At 44.4% G+C, this 8,925-nt stretch overlaps 1 pseudogene; it reads left to right on the top strand.

Annotated features, from left to right (window-relative positions):
* LOC112068465 (protogenin B-like) overlaps nucleotides 1-8,925 on the top strand; it is a 57,424-nt pseudogene that overhangs the window by 21,520 nt on the left and 26,979 nt on the right.

Below are 8,925 nucleotides of genomic sequence, written 5' to 3'. Positions count from 1 at the left end.
TGTATGTTATTTATGTTATTACAGGACTTGTGTGTCTCTACAAGACAGTTTGTTTATGTTTATTACCGTGGTTCTACAGGCATACGAGGTGTATAGTCGTGGTATTGTTATGTTTATTACATCAGCATTGTTTCTCCAGACAGTGGTGAATGTGTTATGTTTATTACAGTGTGTGTCCACAGACAGGTGTAGTTGATTACGATTTACATCCATACCTATGTATTTTGTTTTATGTTTATTACAGTACCTGTTGTCTTACAGACAGGGTGTATGTTTATTACAGTGTGCTGATCTACAGACAGTTAGGTTTTGTTTTTATTTACAGTGTTCTGTCTACACAGTGTAGGCTGTGTTATAGTTATTACAGATGTTGCTACAGACATGGTGTTATTGTGTATTTAACATTGGTTCTAGCAGACTAAGTGTTATGTTATTTACTAAGGTTGTTCAGACAGCTGTAGGTATGGTTTATGTTTATTACCAGTGTTGTCTAACAGACATGTTGTATGTTATTACAGTGTGTCTACAGGCAGCCTATGTGTTAAGTTTATTACAGTTTGTGTCTACAAGACAGCGTAGTTGTGTTATGTTATTACAGTTGGTGTCTACAGACAGGGAACCGTGTGTTATGTTATACAAGTAATACCATTGTTTTTGTCTCCAGACAGGTTGTCTGGTATGTTTATTACAGTTTGTTTGTCTCCAGACAGGTACTTTTTGATTGATGGTATGTTTATTACAGTTGTCGTCTCCAGACAGTACTTAGCTGTGCTTATGTTTATATAGTGTGTCTCCACATATCGTTGTGTGTTGTGTTATGGTGTATTACAGTACACTACTGGACTGATACAGGTCCATCCTGTGTGTTATGGATTATTACAGCTGTGTCACAGACAGATGTTATAATGCTTTCATACAGTCTGTGTAACAGACAGGCTGTTAATCAAACTGTGTTAGTTTTATTACATTTGTGTCTACAGACAGTATCGGTGTTATGGTATATACAGTCTGTTGTCTCCAGACAGGTAGGTATGTTTAATTACAGTGTGTCTACAACAGGTTTGTTAATTTTTATACAGTATGTGTCTTACAGACAGGTGTGTATTTTTTTATAACAGTGTTTGTTCTCCAGACAGGCTTATGTTTGTATGTATATACAGTGTGTCTACAGACAGGGTTGTGTTATGTTTATTACAGTGTCTGTGTCTACACCAGGTTGTGTTATGTTATTACAGTGTCGTCTCAGACAAGTGTGTTAGTTTAACAAGTTGTGTCTGCAGACAGGACTGTTATGTTGTTATTACAGTGTTGTCTACAGACAGTCAATCTGTTGTTATGTTTATTACAGGTCTCCAGACAGTTATGTCTACGTTTATTACAGTGGTCTCCAGGGACAGGTGTGTATGTTATTACAGTGTTATGACACAAGTGTTTTAGGTTGATTACAGGTGTGTCTCCAGACAGGTGTTCATGTCGTTATGTTTATTACAGTGTGTTCCACAGACCAGGTGTTGTGTTATGTTTATACAGTGTGTCTCCAGACCAGCTGGTTGTGTTATGTGATTACAGTGTGTCTGCCAGACAGGTGTGTTATGTTTATACAGTGGTCTACAGACAGGTCTGCTGTCGTATGTTTATTACAGTGCGTGTCTCCAGACAGGTGTGTTATTGTTTATTACAGTGTGTGTCCACCAGAACAGATATGATAATCAGTTGTGTTATGTTTATTACAGTGTGTTCCAGACAGGTCTATGTGTTATGTTTATACCAGGGATGTGCTCCAGACAGGTGTTGTGTTTAGTTTATTACAGTGTTGTCTCCCCAGACAGGATTATTTATTGTTTGTGTTATGTTTATTACAGTGTATCTACAGACAGATGGTTTATGTTTATTACAGTGTGATTGTCTCCAGACAGGGTTTGTTGTATGGTTTTTATTACAAGTAGTGTCCACAGACAGTGTGTTATACTGTGTTATGGTTTATACAGTGTGTCTACAGGACAGGTGTGTTATGTTTACTTACAGTGTGTCTTACAACATTGTGTTGTATGTTTATTACAGTGTGTCTACAGACAGTTATGTAGTTATGTTATTACACTAGTGTGTCTACAGACACAGTGTTGGTTATTTATACAGTCTGTCTACAGACAGGTTGTCGCTATCAGTCCGTGTATTAGTTTAACAGTGTGTCTCCAACAGGTAGTTGCGATGTTCTGTTGGTGTTTAATGTTTATACAGTTGTTTCTCCAGACAGTTGACTGTGGTTATGTTTATTAACAGTGTCTCCAGACAGGTTGTTTATTTTATTTATAGTGTGTCTTACAGCGGACAGGTGTGTTAAGTTTATAACAGTGTGTTCACAGGACAGGATTGTGTATGTTTATTACAGTGTTCTACGACAGGTTGTTATGTTTATTACAGTGTGTCTCCAGGACAGGCTGTGCTTATGTTTTTATTACAGTGTGTCTCCAGGAAGGTTTATGTTTATTTACAGTGTGTCACAGAACCAGGTGCTTATTATGTTTATTACAGTGTCTGTCACCAGACAGGATGTGTTATGTTTATTTACAAGTGTGGTCTACAGACAGGTTGTGTTATGTTTATTACATTGTGTCCACAGACAGTGTGTTATTGTTTATTTACAGTGTGTCTCGCAGACAGGAATAGTCGCATGTGTTATGTTATTACAGTGTATGTCACAGACAGGTGTGTTATGTTGATACAAGATGTGTCTCCAGACAGGTGTGTTACGTTTATTACAGTGTCTGTCACGACAGGTGGATGTTTATTACAGTACATGGTCTACAGACAGGATGTGTTATGCTTATTACGGCGGCGAGAAAATGAATCTCACCTTCTTTACTCCTCCCTCACCCTGTCTACTACCTCCCTCACCCTGTTTTTACTCCTCCCTCACCCTGTCTTTAACTCCTCCCTCACCCTGTCTTTTACCTCCTCCCTTCACCCTGTCTTTACTCCTCCCTCACCCTCTTAATCACATCCTCCATCAACCCTGTCTTTACTCACCCGTCTTTACCCCCATCCTCACGTCTAATTTACTCCTCCAAATCACCATGTCTTTACATCACCCCTACACCCTGTCTTTACCTCTCCACTCACCCTGTCTTTACTCCTCCCTCACCCTGTCTTTACTCCTCCCTCACCCTGTCTGGACTCCTCCATCACCCTTCCATATTACCCACCATCAACCCTGTCTTTACGCCCCCCTCCATCAACCGCGTCTTACCCACCTCCATCCCGCTGTCTTACCCTCCATCACCTTCTCCCTTCACCCGTCTTACTCACTTCCCTCACCCAGTCTTTATCCTCCGATCACCCTGTCTTTACTCCACCCATCACCCTGTCTTTACCTCTCCTCCACCCTGTCTTTACTCCTCCCTCACCCTGTCTTTACTCCTCCCTCACCTGTCTTTAGTACTCCCTCACCCTTCTTACTCCTCCTCACCCTGTCTTTACTCCTCCATCACCCTGTCTTTTACTCCTCCATCACCCTGTCTTTACTCCTCCTCACCCGTCTTCTCTCACACCCTGTCTTACTCCTCATCACCCTGTCTTTACTCCTCCCATCACCCTGTCTTTACTCTCCCTCACCCTGTCTTTACTCCTCCCTCACCCTGTCTTACTCCTCCATCACCCTGTCTTTACTCTCCCTCACCCTGTCTTACTCCTCCATCACCCGTCTTTACTCCTCCATCACCCTGTCTTTACTCCTCCATCCACACCTGTCTTTACTCCTCCTCACCCTGTCTTTACTCCTCCCTCACCCTGTCTTTACTCCTCCCTCACCCTGTCTTTACTCCTCCATCACCCTGTCTTTTACTCTCCCTCACCCTGTCTTTACTCCTCCCTCACCCTGTCTTTATACTCCCTCACCCTGTCTTTACTCCTCCATCACCCTGTCTTTACTCCTCCCTCACCCTGTCTTTACTCCTCCCTCACCCTGTCTTACTCCTCCCCTCACCCTTCTTACTCTCCCTCACCCGTCTTTACTCCTCCATCACCTGTCTTTACCTCTCCCTCACCCTGTCTTTACTCCTCCCTCACCCGTCTTTTACTCCTCCATCACCCTGTCTTTACTCCTCCATCACCCTGTCTTTACTCCTCCATCCACCCTGTCTTTACCTCACCCGCTTACCCCCTCCGTCACCCTGTCTTTACTCCTCATCACCTTGTCTTTACTCCTCCCTCACCCTGTCTTACCGCTCCCTCACCCTGTCTTTACTCCTCCCTCACCCTGTCTTTACTCCTCCATCACCCTGTCTTTACCCACCATCACCCTGTCTTTACCCCCTCCATCACCCTGTCTTTACTCCTCTCACCTGTCTTTACTCCTCCATCACCCTGTCTTTACTCCACCATCACCCTGTCCTTTACGCTCTTCCCTCACCCTGTCTTTACTCCTCCATCACCCTGTCTTTACTCCTCCCTCACCCTGTCTTTACCTCTCCCTCACCCGTCTTTACTCCTCCATCACCCTGTCTTTACTCCTCCTCACCCTGTCTTTACTCCTCCAGGGTGAGGGAGAGGAGTAAAGACAGGGTGAGGGAGGGGGGTAAAGACAGGGTGAGGGAGGAGTAAAGACAGGGTGAGGGAGGGGGGTAAAGACAGGGTGAGGGAGGAGTAAAGACAGGGTGAGGGAGAAATTAGCAATATGCCATTTTACAGGATATGACAAAAGTAATGTCCACAAGCCACAAATCTCTGGTCTCTCTCGAAAAAGAGATGACTCCTCTCTCTCTCTCTCTCTCTCTCTCTCTCATACATTTTTGTAGACAATTAAAATATGGTTTGATATGCGTCTAATGAAATCACTGGGGAGCATTACAGAGTTGTGGACATCGCTTTTTTTCAGACATTCATAAAATTTGTTCTTGTTGTACCAATATGTTACAGGCAACAATTGGTCACTGAGAAATGTTGAAAATGGTGGTTGAACTTGTTGAACTTCACCATGAAGGTATTGAAAGGAGTGAAAAGGGGAGTCCAGTCCACCTCAATAGGTGATGGAGGCAGGCAGGCAGCGCTCTAACCTCTACGGCTCTAGTAGTCTAACGTGTGACCAGCTTTCCTTGGAGGCCATCTGTTGTAGTCAATGCTGAGTTCAAGGTTTTATCAGGAAGAATGGCAAGCTCACCAAAATAAGGAGATTCGGCACTGGGCTCTTCTTCGCTCTTTGCTTGCCGCTACTGAGGGAATCCTGGTTAATTTATTTTCCTCCGCTTAGTAATATGCTTAAATTCAGCGGGTTGTCTCGTCTGATCTGAGGTCGTAGTCAAAGTGAATGTAGTGTGGCCGGGCGCCCGGTCGGCGGTCGGAGTCCGCGGCCCAAACCTAAACCCCAGCGCTACCCCGGGAACCGCATGCGTAACGCGGGCAGCACGGAGTCCACCGGCAGCCACACCCAACCATGCGGGGAACGTGGGCGCCTCCCGCCAAGGCGGGAAGGGAAAGGAAGGACGCACGGGGGAGAGGAGAGAGAGCCGAGGCCCCCTCTCAACACTCCCACCGAGCCGTCCTGGTCTGCACTTAGCGGGACGAAGGACGCAAGGAGGCGGCCTGCGACTGCCCCAGCGACGGAAACCCGGGGGTTCCGATTGATGGCAAAGCAACTCTCATACAGGCGTAGCCCCAGGAGGAACCTGGGGCTGCAAGGTGTGTTCGAAGTGTTGATGATCAATGTGTCGGAGTGCTAGAGGCGTCACTACAGATCCGGGTTTGATCCCGGGCTCTATCACAACCTGCCGTGATCGGGAGTCCCATAGGACGGCATACAATTGGCCCAGCATCGTCCGGGTTAGGGGAGTGTTTGGCCGGGGTAAGACGTCATTGTAAATAAGAATTTCTTCTTAACTGACTTGCCTAGTTTAATAAAGGTTAAAAAAAATATATATATAATGGATTTAGGACTTAGGGAATAGGATTTAGGACTTAGGGAATAGGATTTAGGCACTAGGATTTAGGGACTAGGACTTAGGGAATAGGACTTATTTCTTAGGGAATAGGACATATTACTTAAGGGATAAGACTTATTACTTAGGGAATAGGACGTATTACTCAGGGAATAGGACTCATTACTCAGGGAATAGGATTTATTACTTAGGGAATAGGTTCCTAGGACTTAGGGAATATGATTTAGGATGTAGGGAATAGGATTTAGGGATTAGGACTAATTACTTAGGGAAAATGACTTAGGGAATAGGATTTAGGATTTAGGGAATAGGATTTATTACTTAGGGAATAGGATTTAGGGAATATGACTTATTACTTATGGAATAGGGAATAGGACTTAGGGAATAGGGAATAGGACTTAGGGAATATGACTTATTACTTAGGGAAAAGGATTTAGGGAATAAGATTTAGGATTTAGGGAATAGGATTTATTACTTGGGGAATAGGATTTAGGGAATAGGACGTATTACTTAGGGAATAGGATTTAGGGAATAGGATTTAGGGAATAGGACGTATTACTTAGGGAAAAGGACTTCGGGAATAGGATTTAGGGAATAGGACGTATTACTTCGGGAATAGGATTTAGGGAATAGGACGTATTACTTAGGGAATAGGATTTAGGGAATAGGACATATTATTTAGGGAATATGACGTATTACTTAGGGAATAGGATTTAGGGAATAGGATTTAGGGAATAGAACCTATTACTTAGGGGAAAGGACTTTGGGAATAGGATTTAGGACTTCTGGATGTCACGTTCCTGACCTGTTTTCCTTGTTTTTGTATGTGTTTAGTTGGTCAGGGCGTGAGTTGGGGTGGGCATTCTATGTTATGTGTTCTATGTTGGGTTAAATGTGTTGCCTGATATGGTTCTCAATTAGAGGCAGGTGTTTGACGTTTCCTCTGATTGAGAACCATATTAAGGTAGGCTGTTCTCACTGTTTGTTTGTGGGTGATTGTTCCTGTGTCTGTGTCTGTCGCACCACACGGGACTGTTTYGTTTTCGTTCGTTTGGTTAGTCTGTTCCTGTTCGTGCGTTCTTCGTGTTTATGTAAGTTCACATGTTCAGGTCTGTCTACGTCGTTTTGTAATTTTCCAAGTGTTGTTTCGTGTTCGTCTTTATTTAATAAATTCATTATGTATTCAACCCACGCTGCATATTGGTCCGATCCTTCTCGCCTCTCCTCGTCAGATGAGGAGGACGACTTAGACGAGCGTTACACTGGAATAGGATTTATTACTTAGGGAATAGGATTTAGGGAATAGGACTTATCGCTATCTACTACTTGACTTTGTCTAGACCAAACAGACCAAACATTTGTAATGTGAGAAGATAATCTAGAAACATCAGTTAACTGACATTGAAACAACAATAATAGCTGACAGTTGCTAAAAACACTTTTTAAAAAGGGGATGCAGACAAAGGTAACAATTTTTTTCTTTAACTCCTTGTCATTTGGTTTGGACTGTTTGAGGCCTGTGGGCCGGAAAGACATGTCACAGGTTAGGACTGTTTGAGGCCTGTGGGCCGGTTAAGACATGTCACAGGTTAGGACTGTTTGAGGCCTGTGGGCCGGTTAAGACATGTCACAGGTAAGGACTGTTTGAGGCCTGTGGGCAGGAAAGACATGTCACAGGTTAGGACTGTTTGAGGCCTGTGGGCAGGATAAGACATGTCACAGGTTAGGACTGTTTGAGTCCTGTGGGCCGGTTAAGACATGTCACAGGTTAGGACTGTTTGAGGCCTGTGGGCAGGAAAGACGTCACAGGGAACGTGACTCTGCTCGGCATTAGTTCAATGTTTACAGAAAATCTGAGTGGCAAGAAGACTGTTAGCAGAAAGACTAGTATACCCAAACAGTAAAACCAACTTGTTAACATACCACAGGGTTTGAAGATACTCTTCTCTGGTCTTTTACATCTATTTTAGTCATCTATTTGTCATTAATTTCAACACTTGAGTCGCCTTATCTCCCTTTCAAGGGATCCTTACATTTGAGGCATCTTCCTTGTCACACGTTACATTAAAACCTTTTCATTTTCTCCCCTAACCATTCCAGGACTAAACAATGAGGAATACCAGGCGGTGATTGGCAACGACACGACCAGCTACATTATAGATGACCTGGAGCCATCTTGGAACTACTCTTTCTACATGGTGGCTTATATGCCGATGGGAGCTAGCCGTATGTCTGACCGAGTCTGTCAACACACTCTGGAGGACGGTGAGTAAGGTCATACAAGTAGACTGTTGTCATGCCAATGAATAGAATGGAATGGAATTGAGCAGATAACGGGGATTATCAACTAATCCTTTCTGTAACTCACTTGATCACTTCATTTGTATGTGTTTTAAGTTTGACTACATTGCAGTCGGACTGTGCAGATTCACTGATCTACAAATCATCCCAAATAACTGCTCAATATTGGGATTAAGGTTAGAGATTCTGCGCCTCGCCTTGTCTCAAACTGATCCATTCAAACGCGATTGAACGTCTCCTCCTGTCCCCTCCAGTGCCCCTGCGAACCCCAGAGCTCAGGCTGACCAGCCATAGCCCTACAGACATTCAGGTTTTGTGGCAGCCTCTACCAACCAAACTGTCCCGTGGTCACATCTGGGCCTATCGTCTGTCCTACCGCACGGCTGCAGACGCCACGGTTCTGTCTGTGGAGCTGGCCCAGAACGACACCCAGTACCTCCTGGGAGACCTTCGGCCTGATACCGTCTACCTGCTCCGGATCGCTGCAGCCACCAGGGTGGGGTGGTGTGAACCCTCCTCCTGGACTTCCCACCGCACTCCCAAAACCTCAAGCATCAAAGGTAACTAACATCACAGCCTAACCCTCACCCTAAACCTCCAGCATCAAAGGTAACTAACATCACAGCCTAACCCTCACCCTAAACCTCAAGCATCAAAGGTAACTAACATCACATCCTAACCCTCACCCTAAACC

Source organism: Salvelinus sp. IW2-2015, unplaced genomic scaffold, assembly GCF_002910315.2.
Source record: "Salvelinus sp. IW2-2015 unplaced genomic scaffold, ASM291031v2 Un_scaffold537, whole genome shotgun sequence".
In the NCBI taxonomy this organism is placed as follows: Eukaryota; Metazoa; Chordata; class Actinopteri; order Salmoniformes; family Salmonidae; genus Salvelinus; species Salvelinus sp. IW2-2015.
Note: the sequence above shows the minus strand (reverse complement) of the source record. Positions and strands in the feature narration are given on the sequence as shown.